Source organism: Molothrus aeneus, chromosome 2 (assembly GCF_037042795.1).
Source record: "Molothrus aeneus isolate 106 chromosome 2, BPBGC_Maene_1.0, whole genome shotgun sequence".
NCBI lineage: Eukaryota > Metazoa > Chordata > Aves > Passeriformes > Icteridae > Molothrus > Molothrus aeneus.
Genome location: NC_089647.1, coordinates 39,911,524 through 39,927,584, shown reverse-complemented (window position 1 = coordinate 39,927,584; position 16,061 = coordinate 39,911,524). Strand labels below are relative to the sequence as shown.

At 37.2% G+C, this 16,061-nt stretch overlaps 1 protein-coding gene across 1 annotated transcript in view; it reads right to left on the bottom strand.

Moving 5' to 3' along the window:
* The window catches only part of ARHGAP42 (Rho GTPase activating protein 42), a 136,877-nt gene that overhangs the window by 42,825 nt on the left and 77,991 nt on the right, over positions 1 to 16,061 (bottom strand). The gene's annotated exons all lie outside the window — the stretch shown is intronic.

The window sequence follows — 16,061 nt, the reverse complement described above, 5'->3', positions numbered from 1 at the left end:
ACCTAACTGCCACACTGTTTTAAAAAACAAGCAAGCAAACAAAAAACCTCAACCAAAATCACAAAAAACCCCAAACAAACAAACAACAAAAAACTCCAAACACCTCACCCACACCCAACAAGCAAAAAACCCTAAAAAAACCCCTCACCGTGGAGGACACAGATGAGTACAAAATATGTGATAAAGACATAGTCCTAGTCTTTGCATTTAAGACTAATACACTTATTTTCCACCCACTCTCCTAAAATGATGGAAAAGCATATGTGTGGTTGCAAAATGAAACTGGTCCAAAAATCTGTTTCCAATAATATTTTGATGTGTCTGAATGTTTCAGCTTGTCTCATTTAAAAGTTATCCTGCCTTTTTCCTTTCCCACTCCTTTTTGTTTTTCCAATCATGTGCAGCCAATCCTCACATTTCTACCGTAAAACTGTTTTGATACATAATACAAAAGAGTTACTACTTTGAGTAAATTAAGAAACATCTTAGTTTTGGCAAACAAAATCATAATTCATACTTCAAATCTTTTAAAACCTGCTGTTCTGAAATTTAAATCTGAAATTTAAGAAAAAGATAGGTTTCTCAAAAGCATTTCCATTCTTCAAGGAGTGTCAAATTTCAAGTAAAAAGAGAACTGATTGAAGTTGATATCCCATCAGGGTATTATCAATGATAAATCTATAATTTTTAATTTAAAAATTATTTATTCCCTAAAAAAAAGCAACTTTCTGCCAGTGATTTTTATAATCTTAGTTAAGTCCTAATGATTAATAATTTGAATATTTTGAGAAAACAAAAAAAGCTTCAAGACAAGCAGTCCTACTTACCCATGTGCAAAAGCTATTAATGATAAAAAAACCAATTACTGGACATCATGCAGTAACGTCAGGTCATTTTAAGAACCGTAGTGTTTCTCTCCCTGACCTCCTTCTCTCTAGAAATTTTTTTATACAAAAACAAATAACTGGCTCACATTGTAGCACCACCCTGTTTTCCTTGGTTATATTATGGGAAAGTCAGGTCAGTCAGAGAAATAAGAAATAGGAGGAAGATTTTAACAACATGAATTAAAGCTTATCAACCAGCTGCAACAACAAACCACTTAATGATTAGCCCCAGCGACTAAAGCTTACAACAGTAATTATAGTAGATTGTTAAACACATCATACATTTTCTATCCTGCAAAAAGTTCACATATATTTAGTATGAAAAATTTGCACAATTTAATATTCACACTACTTCACAACAGAGATATCTTCAAAAGACACCAGGAGGAAAATAAAGGACTTGACACAACAAAAGATTAAATAACAATACAGAATAACTACTAATGCCTTTTATATTTAATTACAGATAAGCAGATACCAGGACAAAAAGGCAAAAAAGGAAAAAATAAAAGTTTGTATTTTGTTTAGCAAGTGAAAAAAAGCTATAAGAATTATCTTCCAGAATCTTTCCCAAACACATTCTAAAAAGAGAGAAGGAAGAAGGTCAGAGTTGTGGCAAATAACTTGTAAGTCAAGAAATCAACTTCTGTGGGGCTGAAATCATAGGTCAGTTCCACAGCCACAGTTTTAGGGTGGAATACTCAAGTGCCAGGTCTTCATGATGAAGCAAGAGCAACTTGTGTCTCTCAACAGCATGATCAAAGGTGTTGTGTATCTCAACAGTACCTTTGGTCACAAACAGAAATTCAGTTCAGTTGAACACTGAAAGAAAGGTGCAGTTAGTTACATACTGTCTTATCTTCTGAGATAATGATATGTGCTGGACTAGAAATATGAATCAGATTATTTTAAAATTCAAGTGACAAAGCTGTCAAAGTCATCAACTTCAGGAAATACTCAAGTTAAAGGCAAACTTGATGCAATGAAAAATGTCAAGAGAATTACTTTTTAGGTGTTTTTTTCCCCATGTAATTGTAAAGTGGGAAAGGAGTCTGCCTGATTGCAGTATTTAAGCCACTGGTCACAAGCTACTGGAGTTCAGTGGTGGATAGCCTGTCCACTAGACCACCTACCTCAGAAGGTAACTTGACACAGCCTTTGACAATGAGGCCTGGATGCTGATAGTGTACATTTGGAATTGATATTGTGTTTGCTGTCTCAGATGTCAGATCAAAGGAATGAGCCAAGGAGCCATGGGCAAAGCTCCTACAGCATTACTTATTTCAGACTGGGATCACCCAGCCCAGACTGCTCTTCCATCCTTCCTTCCTCCCCTAACAGATTTATGGTACGAACCATAGGTATTCATCTTGCCTTGTGAACTGTTTGTCTCAGAACAATCACAAGATGATCAATAAGTAATGAGTAACCCTAAGTCTAGCCAGCCACTTGAGCTCATAGTAACACTAACATAACTTTTACTAACAAGAGCTCAAAAAGAGTGTGAAGCTGCCCAGTGAGAGTCAAAGAAAAAGGGGTGAGAACAGGACTTTGCCATCTGAAATACAGTGCACCAAATACATGTCAATGCCTAGAGTGGACTATTGATATACCTAATGTGGCTCCCATTGCTTTTATTTTCTGCTATGATCTATACCAAAACCTGTGAATTAATGCATCACATTCTCTCTTTATACGTATAAAAGAAAAACAGAAAATTAAATTATCACATATAAACAGATTAGTCCCCCCTGCCTGCCAAGAACAAGAGAAAAACAAGTTCAAATAAACTAATTGTGGTTTTAAGACATATTGTATCTCATGTGAAGCTTCATAAAGATCTCCATGGCACCATCCGTAAGGAAACAAGGAATTTGAAGGCTCTCATGGTCTTCTGCCAGCTCTCTCCCAGACTGCACCTCTACACTGCCACAGATCTTCTCAGCCTCCACAGTTTTTTATACCAGTTATGTTAAAGAGAAAACTACAAATTGGAGCTTGTCTGTCACCAGGACAACTTCTGGCCCAAGTGCAGTGTTTTCAGAGACAGTACATCAGATCAACTTCTTCCTCCTTTTTCAGATTTTAACTTAAACAAGACCTTCTTCCTTCAAAGGTAGAAGTTGACAAAGTAAAAAGACTAACAGAAATAAAATGCAAGTAAAGATCTCTTGGCAATTTGGACTGCACTAGTGTCTTTACCTAGTGATACTCCTGGGAATAAGTTTGCAGCAGGATAGTGTTTCTGGCATTGCTGTGATTACTCAGACATGTTTCTGGGAAAAATATAATAAATACTGGCCCCAACAGGTGAGTGAGTTTCCTTTGCTTGGAAGGTCCTCCACTGTGCCAGTAAAACCCACATATTTGGATGTACTGAAGCCTCTGAAATCTGTTTACTTAATACAAATTAGCAAAAAAAAGATACACTCAGAAGCAGGTGATTCATGTTCTGGATGAGAATAAACAGTTTATGCCAAAATAGCTCTTGTCTCACACACTCAGTCAGTGACTCACAGTACACAGGCTCATCCTAAGTGGAGTCACAGACTCAGCTTATTCCTGCTTTAGCCTGTTCTTTTGGAGCCTTCAGAACACTTTACACAGAGCACCTGCCCAAATAAACTATCTGAATCCTGGTCCCAGCAATCTGTGCCCATAAGACTGAGAAATCTACTTTTCCACATACTAGGAGGCTTTCAAAGGAAGTTTCCGTGCAAAAGCATCTCCTCAAAGTTTAGGAGATGTGATTGCTTTTGTCTAGATTCCACATTGGATCAAACCCCAAGGAGAAGAAATGTGGTTGGATAAGAAAGCTTGCGCTGCACTGTTACCAGAACAGACTGCACCAGCCATGACACAAAGCTTAAGGCATGTGGCCATAAGGAAGATGCTAATTCCTGATCTCTGTACTGCCTCTTATTCCCCTCAGACTCCAGCTTTCTTTCATCCTTGAACATCTTTCCTGCAGTAAACGTCATCCTTTCTCTTTGCCCTGGAAAAGCATCAACCTTTTCTTTCAAAATATCAGATAGAACATATGATAAAAACTCCCAAATCCATGTGAGATAAGTGGGAGGGTGCAATAAAAAAACTAAGCACAGAAAAAGAGAAATTACATAATATTAATCCTTGGCGTGTTTTACACTGATATAAGTCAGTCATATAAGTCATCAACACCTTTTGTCTAGACTAAGTCCTGCAGATTTTAAACACTGTAAATGTCTCTGTATAGTTGTTTAACCATTCTCAGGTGTGTCAAGCCTTATACCAGTTCAAAAATATTTACAGTTTGAAATGGTTCAGATTTCTAGGAACCCCATTAGGAAAGCCCTTAACCACACAGTCACCTTACAGCATTTAATGGAGCCTTACTAACTGCCAGTACCCTCTTGAGAGACTTAAGTCATGTAATACTAGATCCAGGTTTAATTCCTGATTTTATTCTCTCCACTCAGATTTCCTGCATAGTTTTATTTCAAAACTAATTAGAAAACCTCCAAAAAATTATCCTTTCAGAAATTCAGAAATAAATTTTGCTTGAGATACTTCTAATTATAGGCATGCCAGTTAGAAGTTTAAGTCAAAAGGTGTTCTTGTATTCCTCTTGTTTTACAAATATTTATGGCTGTGAGAAGTCCAGAGATCAATTGCTGAGAAGTTTATTAAAAAGTTGACTCAAGTGAGTCAGATAGTTTTTCTCCTGTTCAGAAAGATTTTGATTGCATGCTGTAACTAACCATATACATGCTACAAATCATTGGCATGATTCCTACAAATTTTACCCACTAGCTGTATTTTTAGATATAAAGCATAAATCATTGTTATATTTTAAAGTTGACTTTCCTTTTCCACAGGAAATATCAAGAAATCTAGTATTTTTATAATGGTCTACCACTACTTCGTGTGTAGTATTTAATGTCAAAACTGTTATATGCATCTTCAGAATAATTACATAAATTATTCCTCTTTATTTTTCCAGAAAAGGGCCTCTGCTTTCCTTCTCATTCACTTCCCTTTTTTTATTCCCGTATCTGCCAATATAACATTTTAGTGTTATATTTATCTATTAGCTACATCTTGTATCTGTCCATAAAGAAATTTATTAACTCTTTGTTTGTTGCAAAATTAATATTTAACACTTTAAGAAGCTAATTCGTAAAAAATCCCACAAAAACATTATCCCTGTTGAAACCATAAAATAAACATGTTTTGCAAGAAATTATTTTAAAAGGATCATGAAAAGAAATTAAAGCAGAAATCATTGCAAAGAAACTACTTGGAAAAAAGAAGTCAGTACCTTGAAAAGAGGAGAATACCTTAATTAGAAAGCAAGTAAACATTGTGAAACCTGGCCATGATGATTTCTTTCTTCTCATCACCCAGAATTAGTACATATTTTTTTCACCAACTCAAACTGAGGTTTAGAAATTGTAGAAGCTGGCACATAAATACAACAGTAAGACTTGAATACAGATCAAGTCAGACACATTTGCCAGTTGAAGAACTGGAAGGTAACAGTGAACTCTGTGGAGATCAATAAAGCCACATGCCTTTTCTTTCTCTTTGACAACAACTGCAAAAATGTTGATTTTTGCAACAACAGACTGGAGAGGTTCATTGCTAGAATGTTAGACTTCAAATATATTTTCTCAAAGCTATCTTTTTCATTACCTCCGAAACAAAAAAAAAATAATTTTATTTTTACAAACTTAGTGGGATTTTGTTTGGAGATGTGAGTTTGGGGACCATGTCTTACTAAGTAGCAGGACAAACAAAAACAGAACAGTAGTCTAGAAAATAAACTAAACTTAGTTTTGGAAAGATTGATTTGAGCTAAGATCCTACGGACTTCTTGGAAAATTTAAAATCTCAGAGTCTCACAACTCCCCCTTTGAGGAGAAAATAGTGAATTCACCTTCCATTTTATATTGCCTAAGGTTTTGTTGAGCGTTCTCATGGAAGCAGTTAGTGACTTGCTGGGTTTTGGTTGCTTTGATAGTATTGAAATTATCACTGGCATCTGAGACCACAGGGTGATTTTAATAGATGTCTGGATAGGAAGAACTTCTTTTTGGTAGAAATTTTGATTTGGTATGTGAATGCAAAGGGTTCAAGATCAGGTTGAAAGATGTGACAAGCCTTTTTTTCCAGAAGAAAAAGTGAAAAGGTGATATAAAACTCCTTCCCTCCTCTTACTCCTCCAAAACAGAATTTAATGTACTGTTAGGCTACAGGGTTTCCCCAAATCCATAAGAAAGTCAGAAAAGTTAAGGACATGGTTTATATATCATTAGCAAGTAATATGAAGTGAAGCAAATTTGTACCATAGTTCATAAAGAAATCCTTGTTGATTGACATAAAATACGGTCAATATATTCATAAATTATATCTTATGTTCCTCATAACTGCTAGTGAAAACACTTCCAAATTGAAGCAGAATGCATCATGTAGAAAATTAAATGTCCAAATGACTATAAATCTTAAAACCATTTCTTTACTAAAAAAGAACAACCATATGCAAACCATGATGATCCAGAAAACAATATAGTCTAAGACACAAATAATTATAATAAAAAGAACATATTGCAACTATGAAGTATAACAAGGCAATAAACTGGGAATACAAGACTGTTTAGCAGCATTAAAGCTATGAAGACAGATATTAGAAACTGGCAGTTAAAAAAATAACCTCAATTAAAATCAGGTAAGGAATACATAAAACTGAAATATACTTGAAACAAGCCAAAACTAATTTAAGTTTAACTGGAGTTCACATCTGTGTAAAATACTGAATAACCTTGCAAGAGATAATTTACTTTCAGGTTCATAAACTTCTGAAGAAAATGTTCTTTTCCCTCTGTAATGCCTTTAGAGATCCAAGTATCAGGTACTTTCAAAAGTGTATCCTGGAAGAGGAGAATCAATTTCCTAATAATTCCCTATGTAATTCTATCAGATGTTTTCAAATTAAAAAGCAGATACTATTAAATGAGAAAATGTGTTTGTAGGATATCACTTGTTTTTCTCCAAAAAATTCTCTCTTGAGATGGAAACAAAAATATTAGAAGTTCCCAGCATTGCTGTGAAAATGCTTGCAAACCTGCCAGTACTGTCAGGTCACAAAGCAGGACATATTAGACTCCCTGTTAGTCAACTGCAGAGCTGTCTTGAGTTTATTTGGCATTTGCTGATTCCAGGAGTAGCTGCTCTGTGTCTGGGAATCTTCAAAATCCCTGCCCAAGAAGCAGGACTGGTAAGTCTACACACATAATCTCATTTTATTGCTTTACTGTCTACTAAATATGAAGTATTTTTGCTGGAATAGCTTACTTAGGATATTATCAAGTTACTGCTTAAATTAAATGGAGAAGCCCCCTAGAACATCAGAAACTGACTTTCTTTTCTCTGCATCAGTTTTAGGATAGCTTTCTGAAGTTTAAAATATTTTATCATAACAGGAAGAGGTTTGTTCCTGTACAAAAGCTTGTGACTTCAAATGATTTCAAAAACAAAGCTAGCCATGCTGTTTAGGAGCTCTTGAAGAGGCCACTTTATCTGCATAGTTAGCAACATCTTTGCTTTGTTGCAAAGATAAAGAAAAAAGTTACATCTTGTTACATCTTTGCACTGAGAGCAAAGATAAAGAAAAAAGCTGCAAAGAACATAATGTCATTCAAACAAAGCAATTCCAACAGAATAGCTTAAAACTTCACATACTCACTGCTTTATTTCAAAAGCTGCAGATAAAAATATCTCTTTCTTAACTAGTAATTTCTTTTTTTAAACCCTCTTTGGGAATCTCCCAACTATGCCAACCAATCAGCCAACATCACTGATCCCAGTGATGTGCCAGCAGCACATTCAGCACTGCTCGTGGTCCCAGGGCAGCTCCGACGTCATCGCAACAGGACTGCAGTGCTGACCTGAGGAAGAACTTGAGGCGTGCTTTGAGAAATATTTTAGATTAATACACACAACTGGAAACTGTGCTGTTTACAGATATTTTGGGGGAAAAAAAAAGGAAACAGTCTGAGGTCAATGTCAGAATTGATTTTGTTTTGTTTTGAAAGCATCTATTTTCAGAGTCCTTTTTACAACACTGATAAAAGAACACAAACTATCACTTTGGGGTGAAAAGTTAAGCCTCCCCAGTGGCATTGTTAAGCTCACCGATTGCTCTCAGATTACTTCTTGAGGGTGGGTGTTTAATCTTCTCATCAAGACAAGAATCTGAGACCACCCCTTCTTGGCAAACTCCACAGGAACAAATAGTTCTGTGGTAGCTACTATAACCTGACAGGTCCTGAAATAACAAAACTGCTTTATTTGGTGGAGAGATGGATCTCTTGATGCTCCCATATGCTCTTGATGCTACCAAGACACAATAAAGTTTAAAGTAATGATGTCCATTTTTGTTACAGCACAGAAAGGATACTTCGCAGATACAGTCATCCACTTCACTTTGGAACAGAGCTATTTCAGAGTTTGCTTTACCAAAAGCAAAGTTGCTATATTAGTAGGAGATTCAAATTTGTATATTCCCAGGCCCCTGCAGAATGTGCTGCATAGATAGAACAAGATACTGGATGAAGGGAAATCTATGGCAATACAGCTGATCAAATGATTTTCTATTTAGAATGGAAAAAGGCAACTCCACCATTCATATGGAATAAAGACCCACAGACCCCACATCATCTGAGAAATGTTCAAACAATGCCCAAATTGTAACTCTATCTATTTTTATGCTGTTAACTTAACTTAACAATACCACAAAACAAAGGAAAGCAATGCAGAAAGAGACCTTAATTTTCTCCCAAACTGCTAAAGAAAAACCCCAACATGTAACAGAGTAAGATTAACAGATGAATTCATACCCATGTATAAGACCTCATGACTTAAGCATTTCAGTACCGCTGTGGCACTATACAACACCCACAAGCACAATTCTGAAGTAATCCCTGTAGGCTAAGAGAAGGCAGCTGCCTTAGTCAAAACATAATGAATTTGGTTTGATAAAGGATGTTAAAACTCAGGATGGAGTCTAATTTTGAACAAGGGGAGGAAGAGCAGGGGACTAGGTGCCTTTGAGCTGGTGAATGAAGATTGACACCTTGTGCAGGGAGCAGAACACCAAACTCTGCTTTTTTAAGTCCTGTCCTGCTCTGTGCCTGGGCAATTGGCCACTTCCTGTATTTCTCATAATCCTTCTTGAGACTTTTCAAGTCTCATCAACAACCTTGAGACCTGCTTTTCAGGTGTGGGAACATGATCTTGTCCACACTGCGGCCAAGAGCAAGGCTAGAAAGAACTTAACAGGTGAGTAGAGCTACTGCACTCTGTTTGCCAAATCCTCCATTCCCTCAAACACCCACTAAGAAGTTTAGTTCCCCTGTGAGCTGGAAATTAAGTTTGAAAGTCAATGTCTTTGTTCATACTTTTGATCACAGCTCAGGCATCCAGCAGGATTCTAGCAGCTGTGCAGGGTCAGGATGCAACCTTCCTGAGTCCTTCCTGTGACACACAACACAGTAGGCTGCAGCAGATTAGCAAGAAAAAAAGCCTTTATTCATTTAGAAGATGTCAAAGTTTTCTTGCATTTTTATATTCTTTTGTCCTTTTTCAGTAAAAAGGCTAACACTACCTAAGTTTTTAATTTTTTTTGCTTTACTAGCTGTAGATTTTAAAAAGTAAATGGTTCTTTTTGCTAAGAAAGGTACACTGCATGCTCACTTAAACAATTCCACCAATTTACACATTTATCCTAAGCCTTAATTCTGAAATGCTATGGCAGAATAGTAAATTATTTTCCAGTTTACTACAGGGGACTAATTTATTTATCCTTAATTTATATCTGTTTATGATGCAAATTAGAATCTTATTAAACTGCAGGAAAAAAACGAAGCTTCAAAAACCGGTTTTAGTCAGGGAGCCAGTTAATCACACTCACTCATAACAGAAAGGCTGCATTTAACAGAATTTATTAAAATTGATTATGCACATAACATTAACTGTTTTCCTCCCAAACACCTGCAGTCAACACACTGAACCAACAGTTTTTAATCACTGTGTCCACAATCTTATAGTTACGAGATTTGAATTTTCACTCTCATCTTTTAAAAGAATACACTAAAATTGAAATAAGCTTTTAGGATTGTTGTCTTTCTTTTGTTTGTTTTTCTGTTAACTTCCTAAAAACTTGTCAACTTTGAGTGAAACAGTAATTGAATTGAAGCAAATTGCAGTGAGAAATTAATTTTGTTTCATTTGCATGAGCTGTCCCAAGAAGACCAGTCACTTCAAAAAGACTCTGGGTCCAGCTGCTCAGCCAGTGTTGTCTTCCAGTTTAATAGTTTGGCTCTGCACAGGAGAAAGTAAGACTTGCTTAGATGAAATGTATGCATAGAGGGCTCTTCATCAATGTTTTCGAAAGTTCCCAAATATTTCACATACACAAGTGTAGAAGAAGCAACAGCTAATCATACTGGCATTACAATTATTTTTTGCATGGCAAAAAATAGGTCTTTCACTGCTTGATATTTCCCTACGTTTATTTGAATAAATAAGGGAAAATACATTTGATCTATTTAAAAAATAATTTAATATTATACATTTTCATTAAATGAAAGTTCTGATTTCTCATTTCTTGCATTTGATAATGCTAGTTTAAGTATAATATCAGATTAGACAACATATATGGGATTATTTCTCAAATGAAAGTGTTCTAGGACCAAAATCTTGGAATGAAATGTATTTACTAGGGCAATTTACAACTTTCACAGTTCAGAAACTTCAACCAAAACTTGAGGATTTATATAAGTAAACAAAAAGCTAGAGAAAATTTGTGCTTCTCTATCTACCAGAGATAGATGCCTATTAACCTATAATACCTAAAGAGATTGCCATGAGTTATTCATCAGTACAGCAGATCTTTTGGTATGCAGCTGTCTCATGACCACTGAGTAGCCTTGGTTCCTCATGCTCAATTATTTATTCTTACACTTTATACCAAATCCTCCAGCCCTCCTCCTCTATCGCAGCAACCTATGGCAATACCATCAGTTTTTTTTTTACCTGGTCATTACCAAAAATAAAACAAGACTGATCTCAAATTGCCCCACGGGATCTTCTATCTGGTGACTTCTCTCTAACCACAGCCCCTCCCATAAACAAAACTCACTGCCCTTTTGCATTGAGCTAGTTCCTCTGACAGACTGGGTTTCCCATACTAAGCCCCATCTAAACTACATTACAATGACTCATGTAGAGTGTTATAAAAGACTGGCTGAAATAGAAATAGGTTTGATCCCCTGTATTTCCTTGCCTACAGAATAAGTTATCAAGGAAGACATCAGGTGACTGGTACTAACCCTTTTTGAGAAACTGTTGCATTTTAACTCAAAACATTTGGCCATCAATAATACCCCTTGCCTGTCCTCTCTTTCTGCTTCCTTCTCCTGGCCCCCTCCCTCCATGGTTCAGACTGACATTAAAACACACCAAATCTAGTGGATGCAAATACCAAACTTTGAGTGACAGACACCACTTGTAATGAAACACCTCCTGCAGTACCTACTTATCAGGTCACTTATTTTTCTCAGTTAAAGGACAACAAGTGCTATGATTTCAGCGGATACCGAGGAAACTGATTCACCAAATGGGCATTCTGGTATTTCTAACCATCTTAGATACTTATCTAAAATGCTGCTTTGACAGCTTTCTGACAGACCTTAAAAAATGGGAGTTTTGTTTGTTTCACGCTCCTCAATTTCTAGACAATCCAAATTAAACACAGAGAGAACGTGCTACCTCCTGCATGCCTACATGTGAAGATAGATGTGAGCAAAGATGTGGGAAAATTAATCCCAGCAGTGAATATGGATTTGTTTCCCAAGTAGAAAGGAATTCACTGCTTTGAATAAATGAATGAAATTAAATAATGATAAAAACTAATCCTCCTGGCCAAAACAAATTATTTTATGAAACAAACAGATGGAATTGTAAGGAGGACACAAACCTCTCCTTTTAAGTCTTAAAACCAAAATTGCTTCTGTTGTCTTTGATCTGATTTAAGTTGTATTAAAGGTCAATGAACATTGGAACAAATATTGCCAAATACTGTACTCAATGGATAAAAAGAAAGAGGAAGGTTTGGCTTTATTGTCCATAACACATCACACAATGAGCTCACCAGCGTTACCAGCTGGGGCCTCGCAAACCACATTGACCAAATAAGGCAAAAGGCTTCATGCCTGGAATCCTTTCCCAGTTACCTCACCCGGCTTCTGCTCGCCTTGCTACAATAATTGGAGAGGTCATTTTTTTAAACTCAGATGGAGTAAATCAACAGGCTGTCCAATGCAAAGTTGGGTTTGTGTAGTCTCTGGAGAGAACTCAGCTTTATTTAAACTGAGTGTGTACAGAAAAGGAATAACTGAAATACGTGCAATAAAAACAGAAGAGCAAGTAGTATAAATCAAGAAGAGCAAGTGATGTAGATTTGTATATTGCTGGTTAGATTACAAACACTAATGTTTTATGGAGAATGTTTCTCAAATTTGTTGGGTACCTTCAGGTTTTTGAAGTGCATGTGAAGAAGTGGTCTTTAATGTTATTCTTGTGTTATTCCAAAAACACTTGAACTTTGCACTCTTGGGTTTATATGGTCCTTGTATTTAAAATATAGCTTTGTAACGTCAACAGGATATATTTTATCTTCCATATTCTTTTTGATTTCTGAGACCATATTTTTGCCTAAACTCATTATAGTTTTGAAGAAAAAATTAAATATTTGCATTCTCTATGTAAAAACATTTAGAGAATATTCATCATGGTAGCAAAAAATCTTGTAAACTTATTTATTACACAAATTAGTTTACAAGGTTTTATTATTAAAATAAAATGGTGATTCTCACAATTTATACCATTTTCCCCTTTTTTCCCTTGGGAGGGTGGGGTTTGGTTGTATTTATCTGCAACTGAATTTTATCTGGTGTTTCATTAAAAAAAAAGAAAAAAAGCCCAGACATCACTTTTAAGTGCTCTCTCACATAATCTTTACCCCCAGCAAAATCGGACAGTGGTACCTAATATAATTTCCTGTTTTGTATGTTGGTAACACAACTATCTAATAATATTTCTCTTCCATAAAATTTGGAAACACAGCTTAATAGGGTACTTAAATGTATAAAGTCTGATGAGAAGACAGAGTCCAACACCTAACAGCTGCTTGGATCTCTAGTTACTGCTAATATTGCTAATGCTAAAGGCATACCAATCTTGTGCTTCTACACCCAATCCCTTTAAATATTTGTCCTAAAGATATTATGATGCAAATTAATTGTGAAGTGACAGCTCTAGAAATGTGACATTACTATCAGCTATCCTGTGGAGTTTGCACCATCCACAGAATCACAAAATCACAGAATATGCTAAGTTGGAAGGGACCCAAAAGGATCATCAAGTCCAGCTCCTGTCTCTGCACAAGACCATCCCCAAGAGTCACACCATGTGCCCGAGAGCATTGTCCAAACGCTTCTTGATCTCACACAGGCTGGTGCTATGACCTCTTCCCTGGGGAGCTTGTTCTAGTGCCCAACCACCCTCTAGTGAAACCTTTTATAAATAGCCAGTCTAAACCTCCCCTGATTCAGCTTCAGACCATTCCCTCAAGTCCTGTCACTGGTCACTACAGAGAAGAGATCAGTGCCTGCCCCTCTGCCTCCCCTAATGAGGACGCTGCAGACTGCAATGCAGTTTTTCCTGTTTCTTCTCCAGGCTGAACAGAGCAAGCAATCTCACTGTCTCCTTGTATGGCTTCCTTTCCAGACCCTTCACCACATTCATAGCCCCTCTTTGGAGACTCTCTAATAGCTTCCTGTCTTATATTGTGGCACCCAAAACTGTACCCAGAACTGGAGGTGAGGCCACCCCAGAGCAGAGCAGGACAATCCCCTCCCTTGCCCAGCTGGCCATGCTGTGAAACACTGAAACACTGCTCTGCAGCATCTCATTCCCCAGTCTGTCTGTATTTCCAGGGCTGAAGAATCCAGCACTTTTTCCTGTTGAATTTCATCTGGTTGGTGAGGGCAACACAGTCCTCTAATCGGTCAAGGTCCCTCTGCAGGGTCCCCTATCTTTGAGGGAGTCAACAGCTGCTCCCAGTTTTGCTTCATCTGCATATCCCTTCCAGTCCTGTGTCCAAGTCATTTATGAAGATGTTGAAGAGCACAGGGCAGAGGATGGAACCCTGTGGAACCCTACTAGTGACAGGTCACCAGTCTGATGCCACCCCACTCATTAAAACCCTTTGTGCCTGACCCATGAGCCAATTCTCACCCACAGCATGATGTGTTTATTCAGCTGAATGCTGGACATTTTGTCCAGAAGGATCCTGTGACAGCATGGAAAGATTACATCAGCTGGCTTCCCTTGATCAGCTAGGTAGGTTAGCTTCTCATTAAAGGAAATCGGATTTGACAAGCAGGAGTTTCCCCTCATGAAGCCATGCTGGCTGTCACCAATGACTGCACTGTCTTTCAGGTGTTTTTCAATACCTCCCGGAATAATCTTCTCCATAACTGTACCAGGCACTGAAGTCAGACTAACAGGCTTGTGTTTTCTAGGGTCCTCCTTCTTGCACTTCTTGAAAACTGGGACAGCTTTCTCCAGCTTCCAGTCAGCTGGAACATCTCCAGTTTCTCTTCAGAGAGCAACATGTACACAGAAATGTTTTGGGGTTTTGGGTAGGAGAGGGATGACAGAAAAACAGAATCAAGTTTGGATTTGATACAAATAGCATTCTACACACTGTTTTAGACTAACACTACAGGGAAAAAAAAACAGCTCACACCTGCTGTGGACCTGTAAGGTCCACTCAACTGATGTGTCTAGAAAACACCACAAATAAAAAGTGACATTCTCAGTGTTCTGTGAAACTTGCTCCTAAAATCCAAACAACAAGAAAATATCTATATCTTCTGTTTGACTATCAGCACAGATCATCCCAGAGGAGTTCAAAGAGCCAAATATCTGTGCAAACCTTCCTTAACTGCGGATAAATAATCAGCAAGCTCAACTCATTCTATATTTATAAGAGCTCATAAATGCTCAAGGGCTGATCCCAGTGAACAGAAGTAGGGTAAACAATCTGACCATGTTTTCTACTTTACCAATAATGGGTTTCACAAAGCCCAAATTTCTACTCTACTTCATATGGGTCTCATTATTCCTAGATCATACGCTGCTATTTTGTAATTACTAGAAAAACAATACTGAATGTAATTAAGCTCTGACTTGTTTGTGTTGATACCATTTAGTTACATTTAGTTAGAGGCTAACTGTAATTGCTTCCACTGATAAAAATCAACTCAAAGGCAAATGTATCACACTTGGTTATGACGGCTTTCTGAACCTCTCATTTCTGAGTTTGACAGTTGAACTCCATGTGCAGTGCTAGAAAATATGTTTGTTTGACATTTTATAAAACAATGACCTGGGAGAGCTCTCTTTAGGGTATCCATGTGTCAAGCCAAGTATCCTGGACTCTCCAAAACACACAGCACTGCATAATAAAGTGCATTAGACACTGGAATAAGAGTTAGCTGAGCCAGGCTCCCTCCTGAACTCATTCTGTACAGTGTAGTATGACCACAGACAAGTCAAAACAACTCTAAGAGGAGCAGATGCTCATATTTTACATAGAAGAGATATGGAAAAGAAACCAACCATTGTGATATACCAAACAGAGGGGACTCATCCTGTCCTGTAGTGCCTTTCCTTTAATAATCTTGATGATACAAAAAACAAAGGAGTCATCTTCAGTTAGATCATTATGCATGTGTTGACATCTACTGAGTGATATATTTATTCAAAGGAAACCTGAGTGCCATAGAGAGTTCTGCAGAGAGTCCTGTGAACCACTTATGGATTGTCTCTGTCATGCAGCAAGACAGTCAGTAGAATGGTGGGTTAAGCTTTCAAATAGGGTGCTCTGAAGAATGATATCCCTTGAACTATGAGAATAGGAAATGAAACACTACTACAAAGAACTGGATGATGCTATTAAAACCTACTGAAAACTAAAAATAATTTTGTGCTGGGATTAAGTTCTGATTCATGCAGCATGGTAAATAATCTCCCAGTCCTGCATCTCACAGCAGCACAGGGGTGGGA